Raw genomic sequence first — 13,300 nt, 5'->3', positions numbered from 1 at the left:
AACACCTTGTGTGCTATCAAACGTCACAACGTAATTGGGTGATTATAAAGATGTTCTACACGTGTCTCCGATGGTGTTTGTTGATTTGGCATAGATCGAGATTAGGATTTGTCACTCCGTGTATCGGAGAGGTATCTCTGGGCCCTCTCGGTAATGCACATCACTATGAGCATTGCAAGCAATGTGACTAATGAGTTAGTCACGGGATGATGCATTACGGAACGAGTAAAGAGACTTGCTGGTGACGAGATTGAACTAGGTATGATGATATCGACGATCGAATCTCGGGCAAGTAACATACCGATGACAAAGGGAATAACGTACGTTGTTATGCGGTTTGACCGATAAAGATCTTCGTAGAATATGTAGGAGCCAATATGAGCATCCAGGTTCCGCTATTGGTTATTGACTGGAGATGTGTCTCGGTCATGTCTACATAGTTCTCGAACCCGTTGGGTCAGCACGCTTAACATTCGATGACGATTTGTATTATGAGTTATGTGATTTGATGACCGAAGTTTGTTCGGAGTCCCAGATGAGATCACGGACATGACAAGGAGTCTTGAAATGGTCGAGCCATAAAGATTCATATATTGGAAGGTTGCATTTGGACATCGGAATGGTTCCAAGTGGTTCAGGCATTTTTCCAGAGTACCGGGAGGTTAACGGAACCCCCCGGGAGAAGTATTGGGCCTAGTGGGCTTTATTGAAGGAGAGGAGAAAGGGCCACAAGAGAGGGGCGCGCCCTCCCCTTGCCCAAACCGAATTGGACTAGGGGAGGGGTGCTACCTCTTGAGCACTGCGTTGGTTTTCCCTTGAAGAGGAAAGGGTGATGCAGCAAAGTAGCGTAAGTATTTCCCTCAGTTTTTGAGAACCAAGGTATCAATCCAGTAGGAGGCCACGCACGAGTCCCTCGCACCTACACAAACAAATAAAATCCTCGCAACCAACACAATAAAGGGGTTGTCAATCCCTTCAGGGTCACTTACGAAAGTGAGATCTGATAGATATGATAAGATAATATTTTTGGTATTTTTATGATAAAGATGCAAAGTAAATAAAGCAAAATAAAAACGGTGCAAGAAATAGCTTGTTAACGGGAGATTAATATGATGAAAAATAGACCCGGGGGCCATAGGTTTCACTAGTGGCTTCTCTCGAGAGCATAAGTATTACGGTGGGCAAAAAAATTACTGTTGAGCAATTGACAGAGTTGAGCATAGTTATGAGAATATCTAGGTACGATCATCTATATAGGCATCACGTCCAAGACAAGTAGACTGACTCCTGCCTGCATCTACTACTATTACTCCACACATCGACCGCTATCCAGCATGCATCTAGAGTATTAAGTTCAAAAGAACAGAGTAACGCTTTAAGTAAGATGACATGATGTAGAGGGATAAACTCATGCAATATGATATAAACCCCATCTTGTTATCCTCGATGGCAACAATACAATACGTGCCTTGCTGCCCCTACTGTCACTGGGAAAGGACACCGCAAGATTGAACCCAAAGCTAAGCACTTCTCCCATTGCAAGAAAGATCAATCTAGTAGGCCAAACCAAATTGATAATTCGAAGAGACTTGCAAAGATAACCAATCATACATAAAATAATTTAGAGAAGATTCAAATATTATTCATAGATAAACTTGATCATAAACCCACAATTCATCGGTCTCAACAAACACACCGCAAAAGAAGATTACATCGAATAGATCTCCACGAGAATCGTGGAGAACTTTGTATTGAGATCCAAAAAGAGAGAAGAATCCATCTAGCTAATAACTATGGACCCGAAGGTCTGAGGTAAACTACTCACACATCATCGGAGAGGCTATGGTGTTGATGTAGAAGCCCTCTGTGATCGATGCCCCCTCCGGCGGAGCTCCGGAAAAGGCCCCAAGATGGGATCTCACAGGTACAGAAGGTTGCGGCGGTGGAATTAGGTTTTTGGCTCCGTATCTAGTAGTTTGGGGGTACGTAGGTATATATAGGAGGAAGAAGTACGTCGGTGGAGCAATGTGGCCCTCACGAGGGTGGAGGGCGCGCCTGTGTGTGTGTGTGTGGGGGGGGGGTAGGTGCGCCCCTACCTCGTGCCTTCCTGGTTGATGTCTTGACGTAGGGTCCAAGTCCTCTGGATCACGTTCATTCCGAATATCACGTTCCCGAAGGTTTCATTACGTCTGGACTCCGTTTGATATTCTTTTTCCGCAAAACCCTGAAATAGGCAAAAAACATCAATTCTGGGCTGGGCCTCCGGTTAATAGGTTAGTCCCAAAAATAATATAAAAGTGTATAACAAACCCCATTAATCATCCAAAATAGAATATAATATAGCATAAAGCAATCAAAAATTATAGATACATTGGAGACGTATCAAGCATCCCCAAGCTTAATTCCTGCTCGTCCTCAAGTAGGTAAATGATAAAAACAGAATTTTTGATGCGGAATGCTACTTGGTATATTTTTTTAATGTAACCCTCTTAATTGTGGTATGAATATTCAGATCCGAAAGATTCAAGATAAAATTTTAATATTGACATAAAAGCAATAATACTTCAAGCATACTAACTAAGCAATTATGTCTTCTCAAAATAACATGGCCAAAGAAAGTTCATCTCTACAAAATCATATAGTTTAGTCATGCTCCATTTTCGTCACACAAGAATGCTCTGATCATGCACAACCCCGATGACAAGCCAAGCAATTGTTTCATACTTTAGTAATCTCAAACTTTTTCAACCTTCACGCAATACATGAGCGTGAGCCATGGATATAACACTATGGGTGGAATAGAATATAATGATGGGGGTTATGTGGAGAATACAAAAAGGAGAAAGTCTCACATCAACGTGGCTAATCAACGGGCTATGGAGATGCCCATCGATTGATGTTAATGCAAGGAGTAGGGATTGCCATGCAACGGATGTACTGGAGCTATAAATGCATGAAAGCTCAACAAAAGAAACTAAGTGGGTGTGCATCCAACTTGCTTGCTCACGAAGACCTAGGGCATTTGAGGAAGCCCATTGTTGGAATATACAAGCCAAGTTCTATAATGAAAAATTCCCACTAGTATATGAAAGTGACAAAACAAGAGACTCTCTATCATGAAAATCATGGTGCTACTTTGAAGCACAAGTGTGGAAAAAAGATAGTAGCATTGTCCCTTTTTATTTTTTTTTGGGCCTCCCTTTTTTTGGCCTTTCCCCCTTTTTTGGGACAATACTCTATAAATGATGATCATCACACTTCTATTTATTTACAACTCAATGATTACAACTCGATACTAGAACAAAGTATGACTCTATATGAATGCCTCCGGCGGTATACCGGGATAGCAATGAATCAAGAGTGACATGTATGAAAAATTATGAACGGTGGCTTTGCCACAAATACGATGTCAACTACATGATTATGCAAAGCAATATGACAATGATGAACGTGTCATGATAAACGGAACGGTGGAAAGTTGCATGGCAATATATCTCGGAATGGCTATGGAAATGCCATAATAGGTAGATATGGTGGCTGTTTTGAGGAAGATATAAGGAGGTTTATGTGTGAAAGAGTGTATCATATCACGGGTTTGGATGCACCAGCGAAGTTTGCACCAACTCTCAATGTGAGAAAGGGCAATGCACGGTACCGAAGAGGCTAGCAATGATGGAAGGGTAAGAGTGCGTATAATCCATGGACTCAACATTAGTCATAAAGAAATCATATACTTATTGCAAAAATCTACAAGTCATCAAAAACCAAGCACTACATGCATGCTCCTAGGGGGATAGATTGGTAGGAAAAGACCATCGCTCGTCCCCGACGGCCACTCATAAGGAAGACAATCAAATAACACCTCATGTTTCAAATTTGTTACATAACGTTTACCATACGTGCATGCTACGGGACTTGCAAACTTCAACACAAGCATTTCTCAATTTCACAACTACTCAACTAGCACAACTTTAATATCACTACCTCCATATCTCAAAACAATCATCAATCATCAAACTTCTCTTAGTATTCAACACACTCATAGTAAAGTTTTTTTTTACTAGTATTGAATACTTAGCATATTAGGATTAATTTCCCAATTTAAGCAATTTACCATTCTGTTTAAGACTCTCAAAATGATATAAGTGAAGCAAGAGATAATAATAGTTTCTATAAAACAAATCCACCATCGTGCTCTAAAAGATATAAGTGAAGCACTAGAGCAAAAACTATATAGCTCAAAAGATATAAGTGAAGCACATAGAGTATTCTAATAAATTCCGAATCATGTGTGTTTCTCTCAAAAGGTGTGTACATAAAAGATGATTGTGGTAAACTAAAAAAATAAAGACTCAAATAATACAAGACGCTCCAAGCAAAACACATATCATGTGGTGAATAAAAATATAGCTCCAAGTAAAGTTACCGATGGAAGTAGACGAAAGAGGGGATGCCTTCCGGGGCATCCCCAAGCTTTGGCTTTTAGGTGTCCTTAGATTATCTTGGGGTGCCATGGGAAACCCCAAGCTTAGGCTCTTGCCACTCCTTGTTCCATAATCCATCAAATCTTTTACCCAAAACTTGAAAACTTCACAACACAAAACTTAAAGTAGAAAATCTCGTGAGCTCCGTTAGCGAAAGAAAACAAAACACCACTTCAAGGTACTGTAATGAACTCATTATTTATTTATATTGGTGTTAAACCTACTGTATTCCAACTTCTCTATGGTTTATAAACTATTTTATTAGCCATAGATTCATCAAAATAAGCAAACAACACACGAAAAACAGAATCTGTCAAAAACAGAACAGTCTGTAGTAATTTGTAGCTAACGCAAGTTCTTGAAGCCCAAAAATTCTAAAATAAATTTCTGGACGTGAGGAATTTATCTATTAATAATATTAAAAAATAATTAACTAAATATCACCTTCCAAATAAAAATGGCAGCAGTTCTCGTGAGCGCTAAAGTTTCTGTTTTTTACAGCAAGATTAAAAAGACTTTCCCCAAGTCTTCCAAACGGTTCTACTTGGAACAAACACTAATTAAACACAAAAAACACTACCAAAACAGAGTATAAAGAAATTATTTATTACTAAACAGGATCAAAAATCAAGGAATAAAAATAAAATTGGGTTGCCTTCCAACAAGCGATATCGTTTAACGCCCCTAGCTAGGCATAATAGCAAGGATAGATCTAGGTATTGCCATCTTTAGTTGGCAATTCTTTAATGATACATCTATCACCCTTAGGAGTTTCTTTCTTTTTATTAATTATCAAACTTCTAGGCACAAAATCAAAAAAAAATCATTTGTAGCAAATGGTTTCTTAATGATAGCAAAAAGATTGGGATGAATACTTATAGATTTGAGATCCGCAGTTTCCTTGCTAGAGGATTCACCCTTATTTTTAGGAACATACATAAGCTTGGAAATTTTAGTTGGAGGACTTGGAGTATTGTTTACGGAAGAAAAAGCGGTTCCCAAGTTGGTAATGATACCCTTAAGTTTACCGATTCTAGTGGAATCCTGATTTATTCTTTCATTAACTATGGGTTCCTTCTCCTTAATATTTTTCAAAGTGACTCCTACTTTAGATCCATATTGAGTAATTTGGTTGTGGATCTTTTTATCCAAATTTTCAATTAACTCTACGGTAGCAACTTTATTTTCAATAATTTCAAGTCTTTGCATTACATGCTCCAAAGTTAACATAGTTCCATTAACCAAAAGAGGGGGTGAGCCAAACAAATCTATCATAGCATTATAAGAATCAAAAGTATGGCTACCCAAGAAATTCCCTCCGTTAATGGTATCAATGATATATCTGTGCCAAGGAGTAGCGCCTACATAAAAATTGCGGAGTAGAACGGAAGTAGATTGCTTCCTGGTAGATCTATTTTGAGCATTGCAAATTCTATACCAAGCATCTTTTAGATTTTCTCCTTCCCTTTGCTTAAAATTAAGAACTTCATTTTTGGGAGACAATGGAGATGATAGGGGACTAGCCATAATGACAAGCAAGCAATCCAACACACGAGCAAACAAGAAGCACGCGAAAAAGAGGCGAACGGAAAAGAGAGGGCAAATAAAACGGCAAGGGTGAAGTGTGGGAGAGGAAAACGAGAGGTAAATGGCAAATAATGTAATGCGGGAGACAAGGGTTTGTGATGGGTACTTGGTATGTTGGCTTTTGCGCAGACTCCCCGGCAATGGCGCCAGAAATCCTTCTTGCTACCTCTTGAGCACTGCGTTGGTTTTCCCTTGAAGAGGAAAGGGTGATGCAGCAAAGTAGAGTAAGTATTTCCCTCAGTTTTTGAGAACCAAAGTATCAATCCAGTAGGAGGCCAGGCACGAGTCCCTCGCACCTACACAAACAAATAAAATCCTCGCAACCAACGCAATAAAGGGGTTGTCAATCCCTTCACGGTCACTTACGAAAGTGAGATCTGATAGATATGATAAGATAATATTTTTGGTATTTTTATGATAAAGATGCAAAGTAAATAAAGCGAAATAAAAATGGCGCAAGAAATATCTTGTTAATGGGAGATTAATATGATGGAAAATAGACCCGGGGGCCATAGGTTTCACTAGTGGCTTCTCTCGAGAGCATAAGTATTACGGTGGGTAAACAAATTACTGTTGAGCAATTGACAGAATTGAGCATAGTTATGAGAATATCTAGGTATGATCATGTATATAGGCATCACGTCCGAGACAAGTAGACCGACTCCTGCCTGCATCTACTACTATTACTCCACACATCGACCGCTATCCAGGATGCATCTAGAGTATTAAGTTCAAAAGAACAGAGTAACGCTTTAAATAAGATGACATGATGTAGAGGGATAAACTCATGCAATATGATATAAACCCCATCTTGTTATCCTCGATGGCAACAATACAATACGTGCCTTGCTGCCCCTACTGTCACTGGGAAAGGACACCGCAAGATTGAACCCAAATCTAAGCACTTCTCCCATTGCAAGAAAGATCAATCTAGTAGGCCAAACCAAACTGATAATTCGAAGAGACTTGCAAAGATAACCAATCATACATAAAAGAATTTAGAGAAGATTCAAATATTGTTCATAGATAAACTTGATCATAAACCCACAATTCATCGGTCTCAACAAACACACCGCAAAAGAAGATTACATCGAATAGATCTCCACGAGAATCGTGGAGAACTTTGTATTGAGATCCAAAAAGAGAGAAGAAGCCATCTAGCTAATAACTATGGACCCGAAGGTCTGAGGTAAACTACTCACACATCATCAGAGAGGCTATGGTGTTGATGTAGAAGCCCTCCATGATTGATGCCCCCTCCGAGGGAGCTCCAGAAAAGGCCCCAAGATGGGATCTCACGGGTACAAAAGGTTGCGGCGGTGGAATTAGGTTTTTGGCTCCGTATCTGGTAGTTTGGGGGTATGTAGGTATATATAGGAGGAAGAAGTACACCGGTGGAGCAACATGGGCCCCACGAGGGTGGAGGGCGCGCCTGGGGGGGGGGGGGTAGGCGCCCCCTACCTCGTGCCTTCCTGGTTGATGTCTTGATGTAGGGTCCAAGTCCTCTGGATCACGTTCGTTTCGAAAATCATGTTCCCGAAGGTTTCATTCCGTTTGGACTCCGTTTGATATTCTTTTTCTACAAAACTCTGAAATAGGCAAAAAAACATCAATTCTGGGCTGGGCTTCCGGTTAATAGGTTAGTCCCAAAAAAAAATATAAGTGTATAACAAAGCCCATTAATCATCCAAAACAGACTATAATATAGCATGAAGCAATTAAAAATTATAGATACGTTGGAGACGTATCAAGGGGGCCGCCCCTCTCTTTCCTTCCCCCCTCTCTCCCTTCCCTTTCCCTCCGGTGGAACAAAGGAAGAAGGGGGGGGGCGCGAATCCTACTTGGACTAGGAGTCCAAGTAGGACTCCCCCCTTGGCGCGCCCAACCTGGCCGGGATCCTCTCTCCCTCCCTCCTTTATATACGTGGCCAGGGGGCACCCCAATAGCACAACAGACAATTTCTTAGCCGTGTGCGGTGCCCCCTCCACAGTTACACACCACGGTCATATTGTCGTAGTGCTTAGGCGAAGCCCCGCACCGGTAACTTCATCATCACTATCGCCATGCCGTCGTGCTGACGGAACTCTCCCTCGGACTCAACTGGATCAAGAGCTCGAGGGACGTTATTGAGCTGAACGTGTGCTGAACACGAAGGTGCCGTACATTCGGTACTAAGATCGGTCGGATCGTGAAGACGTATGACTACATCAACCGCGTTGATAAACGCTTCTGCTTTCGGTCTACGAGGGTACGTAGACACACTCTCCCCTCTCGTTGCTATGCATCTCCTAGATAGATCTTTTGTGATCGTAGGTAAATTTTTTGAAATACTGCGTTCCCCAATAGTGGCATCCGAGCCAAGTCTATGCGTAGATGTTATATGCACGAGTAGAACACAAAGAGTTGTGGGCGACAGTAGTCATACTGCTTACCAGCAACGTCTTACTTTGATTCGGTGGTATTGTTGGATGAAGCGGCCCGGACCGACATTACATGACCGTGTTCATGAGACTGGTTCTACCGACGTGCTTTGCACACAGGTGGTTGGCGGGTGTCTATTTCTCCAACTTTAGTTGAATCGAGTTTGACTATGTCCGGTCCTTGTTGAAGGTTAAAATAGCACACTTGACGAAAAATCGTTGTGGTTTTGATGAGTAGGTAAGGACGGTTCTTGCTAGAAGCCCGGAGCAGCCACGTAAAACTTGCAACAACAAAGTAGAGGACGTCTAACTTGTTTTTTCAGGGCATGTGATATGGTATGGTCAAGACATGATGTGATATAATTTTTTGTATGAGATGATCATGTTTTGTTAAAGTTATCGGCAACTGGCAGGAGCCTTATGGTTGTCTCTTTATTGCATAATATTCAAGCGCCATACAATTGCTTTACTTTATCGCTATGCGATAGCAATAGTTGGCGAGACGACCATGTGACGACACGTTGATAGAGATCAAGATGATGGAGATCATGGTGTCATGCCAGTGATGATGGATATCATGATGGTACTTTGGAGATGGAGATCAAAGGCACAAGATGATGATGGCCATATCATGTCACATATTTTGATTGCATGTGATGTTTATCTTTTATGCATCTTATTTTGCTTAGTACGGCAATAGCATTATAAGATGATCCCTCACTAAATTTCAAGGTATAAGTGTTCTCCCTAAGTATGCACCATTGCGACAGTTCGTCGTGCCGAGACACCACGTGATGATCGGGTGTGATAAGCTCTACGTTCACATACAACGGGTGCAAGCCAGTTTTGCACACGTGGAATACTCGAGTTAAACTTGACGAGCCTAGCATATGCAGATATGGCCTCGGAACACTGAGACCAAAAGGTCGAACATGAATCATATAGTAGATATGATCAACATAGTGATGCTCACCATTGAAAACTACTCCATCTCACGTGATGATCGGACATGGTTTAGTTGATATGGATCACGTGATCATTTAGATGACTAGAGGGATGTCTATCTAAGTGGGAGTTCTTAAGTAATATTAGTAATTTAACTTTAATTTATCATGAACTTAGTCCTGATAGTATTTGTAAATCATGTTGTAGATCAATAGCTCACGTTATAGCTCCCCGTTTATTTTTTGATATGTTCCTAGAGAAAATAAGTTGAAAGATGATAGTAGCAATGATGCGGACTGGATCCGTGATCTGAGGATTATCCTCATTGCTGCACAGAAGAATTATGTCCTTGATGCACTGCTTGGTGATGGACCTTTTGCAGGAGCAGATGCAGACATTATGAACGTTTGGCAATCTCGGTATGATGACTACTTGATAGTTTAGTGCGCCATGCTTTACGGCTTAGAACCGGGACTTCAAAAACGTTTTGAATGCCACGGAGCATATAAGATGTTCCAAAAGCTGAAATTGGTATTTCAGACTCATACCCAAGTCGAGAGGTATGAGACCTATGACAAGTACTTTGCCTACAAGATGGAGGAGAATAGCTCAACTAGTGAGCATGTGCTCAGAATGTCTGAGTACTACAATCGCTTGAATCAATTGGGACTTAGTGATTGATAGAGTTCTCTAGTCACTATCACCAAGTTACTGGAACTTCGTGATGAACTATAATATGCAAGGGATGACGAAAACGATTCCCGAGCTCTTCACGATGCTAAAATCAGCGAAGGTAGAAATCAAGAAAGAGCATCAAGTGTTAATGGTTAAAAAGACCACTAGTTTTAAGAAGAGTGGAAAAGGAAAAGAAAGGGAACTTCAATAAAGAATGGCAAGCAAGTTGCCACTCCCGTGAAGAAACCCAAAGCTATACCTAAGCCTGAAACTGAGTGCTTCTACTGTAACGGGAATGGTCACTAGAAGCGGAACTACCCCAAATACTTGGCGGATAAGAAGGATGGCAAACTGAACAAACGTATATTTGATATACATGTTATTGATGTGTAATTTACTAGTGTTCATAGTAGCCCCTGGGTATTTGATATCGGTTCAGTTGCAATGATTTGTAACTCGAAAGGAGGAGTTGCAAAATGAACAGATACTAGTTGAGGCGAGGTGACAATGTGTGTTGGAAGTGATTCCAAGGTTTATAAGATCACCATCGCACACTCCTTTTACCTTCGGGATTAGTGTTGAACCTAAAATAAATGTTATTTGGTGTTTTGCGTCGAGCATGAATATGATTGGATCATGTTTATTGCAATACGGTTATTCATTTAAGTCAAAGAATAATTGTTGTTATGTTTACATGAATAAAACCTTCTATGGTCATACACTTAATATAAATGGTTTATTGAATCTCAATCGTAGTGATACACATATTCATAATATTGATGCCAAAAGATACAAAGTTGATAATGATAGTGCAACATACTTGTGGCACTGCCGTTTAGGTCATATTGGTGTAAGGCGCATGAAGAAAATCCATGTGGATGGACTTTTGGAATCACTTGATTATGAATCACTTGGTGCTTGCGAACCATGCCTCATGGGCAAGATGACTAAGACTCCGTTCTCCGGAACAATGGAGCGAGCCACTGACTTATTGGAAACATACATACTGATGTATGTGGCCCAATGAGTGTTGAGGCTCACGGCGGGTATCGTTATTTTCTGACCTTCACAGATGATTTGAGCAGATATGGGTATATCTACTTAATGAAACATAAGTCTGAAACATTTGAAGAAGTTCAAAGAATTTTTAGAGTGAAGTGGAAAATCATCGTAGCAAGAAAATAAAGTTTCTATGATCTGATCGTGGAGGCGAATATTTGAGTTATGAGTTTGGTCTTCATTTGAAACAATGTGAGTTTCGCAACTCACGCCACCTGGAACACCACAACATAATGGTGTGTCCGACCATCGTAGCCGTACTTTATTAGATATGGTGCAATCTATGATGTCTCTTATCGATTTACCACTATCGTTTTGGGGTTATGCATTAGAGACAGCTGCATTCACGTTAAATAGGGCACCATCTAAATCCGTTGATACGACACCGCATGAACTATGGTTTGGCAAGAAACCTAAGCTGTCGTTTCTTAAAGTTTGGGGCTACGATGCTTATGTGAAAAATCTTCAACCTGATAAGCTCGAACCCAAATTGGAGAAATGTGTCTTCATAGGATACCCCAAAGGAAACTTTTGGGTACACCTTCTATCACAAATCCGAAGGCAAGATATTCGTTGCTAAGAATGGATCCTTTGTAGAGGAGTTTCTCTCGAAAGAAGTGAGTGAGAGGAAAGTAGAACTTGATGAGGTAATTGTACCTTTTCCCGAATTGGAAAATGGTCCATCACAGAAATCAGTTCCAGTGATGCCTACACCAATTAGTGAGGAAGTTAATGATGATGATCATGAAACTTCAGATCAAGTTACTACCGAACCTCGTAGGTCAACCAGAGTACGATCCGCACCAGAGTGGTATGACAATCCTGCTCTGGAAGTCATGTTACTTGACCATGAAGAATCTACGAACTATGAGGAAGCGAAGATGAGCCCAGATTCCACATAATGGCTTGAGGCCAAGAAATCTAAGATATGATCCCTGTATGAGAACAAAGTGTGGACTTTGATTGACTTGCCCGATGATTGACGAGCCATTGAGAATAAATGGATTTTCAAGATGAAGACGGACGCTGATAGTAGTGTTACTATCTACAAAGATCGAATTGTCGCAAAATATTTTTGACAAGTTCAAAGTGTTGACTACGATGAGATTTACTCACTCGTATCGATGCTTAAAAGTCTATCTAAATCATGTTAGCAGTTGCCGCATTTTATGAAATTTGGCAAATGGATGTCAAAACTGCATTCTTTAATGGATTTCTTAAAGAAGAGTTGTATGTGATGCAACCAAAAGGTTTTGTCGATCCAAAAGGTGCTAACAAATTGAACAAGCTCCATCGATCCATTTATAGAATGGTGCAAGCCTCTAGGAGTTGGAATATACGCTTTGATAGTGTGATCAAAGCATATGGTTTTATACAGACTTTTGGAGAAGCCTGTATTCACAATAAAGTGAGTGGGAGCACTACAACCTTTCTGATAAGTATATGTGAATGACATATTGTTGATCGAAAATGATGTAGAATTTTCTGGAAAGCTTAAAGGAGTGTTTGAAAGGAGTTTTTCAAAGAAAGACCTCGGTGAAGCTCCTTACATATTGAGCATCAAGATCTATAGAGATAGATCAAGATGGTTGATAATATTTTTCAATGAGTACATACCTTGAAAAGATTTTGAAGTAGTTCAAAATGGAACAGTCAAAGAAGGAGTTCTTGCATGTGTTGCAAGGTGTGAAGTTGAGTAAGACTCAAAACCCGGCCACGACAGAAAATAGGAAGAGAATGAAAGTCATTCCCTATGCCTCAGTCATAGGTTCTATAAAGTATGCTATGCTGTGTACCAGACCTATTGTATACCTCATCATGAGTTTGGCAAGAGGGTACAATAGTGATCCAGGAGTGGATCACTGGACAACGGTCAAAATTATCCTTAGTGGAATAAGGAAATATTTCTCGGTTATGGAGGTAATAAAGAGTTCATCGTAAAGAGTTACGTCGATGTAAGCTTTTACATCGATCCAGATGACTCTGAGTCTCAATCTGGATACATATTTAAAGTGGGAGCAATTAGCTAGAGTAGCTCCATGCAGAGCATTGTAGACATGGAAAATTTGCAAAATACATACGACTCTGAATGTGGCAGACCCGTTGACTAAACTTCTCTCACAAGCAAAA

The sequence above is a fragment of the Triticum urartu genome, chromosome 4A, assembly GCF_056163025.1.
Source record: "Triticum urartu cultivar PI428250 chromosome 4A, HENAU_Tu73, whole genome shotgun sequence".
Classification (NCBI taxonomy): Eukaryota; Viridiplantae; Streptophyta; class Magnoliopsida; order Poales; family Poaceae; genus Triticum; species Triticum urartu.
This window is presented reverse-complemented; position numbering follows the sequence as displayed.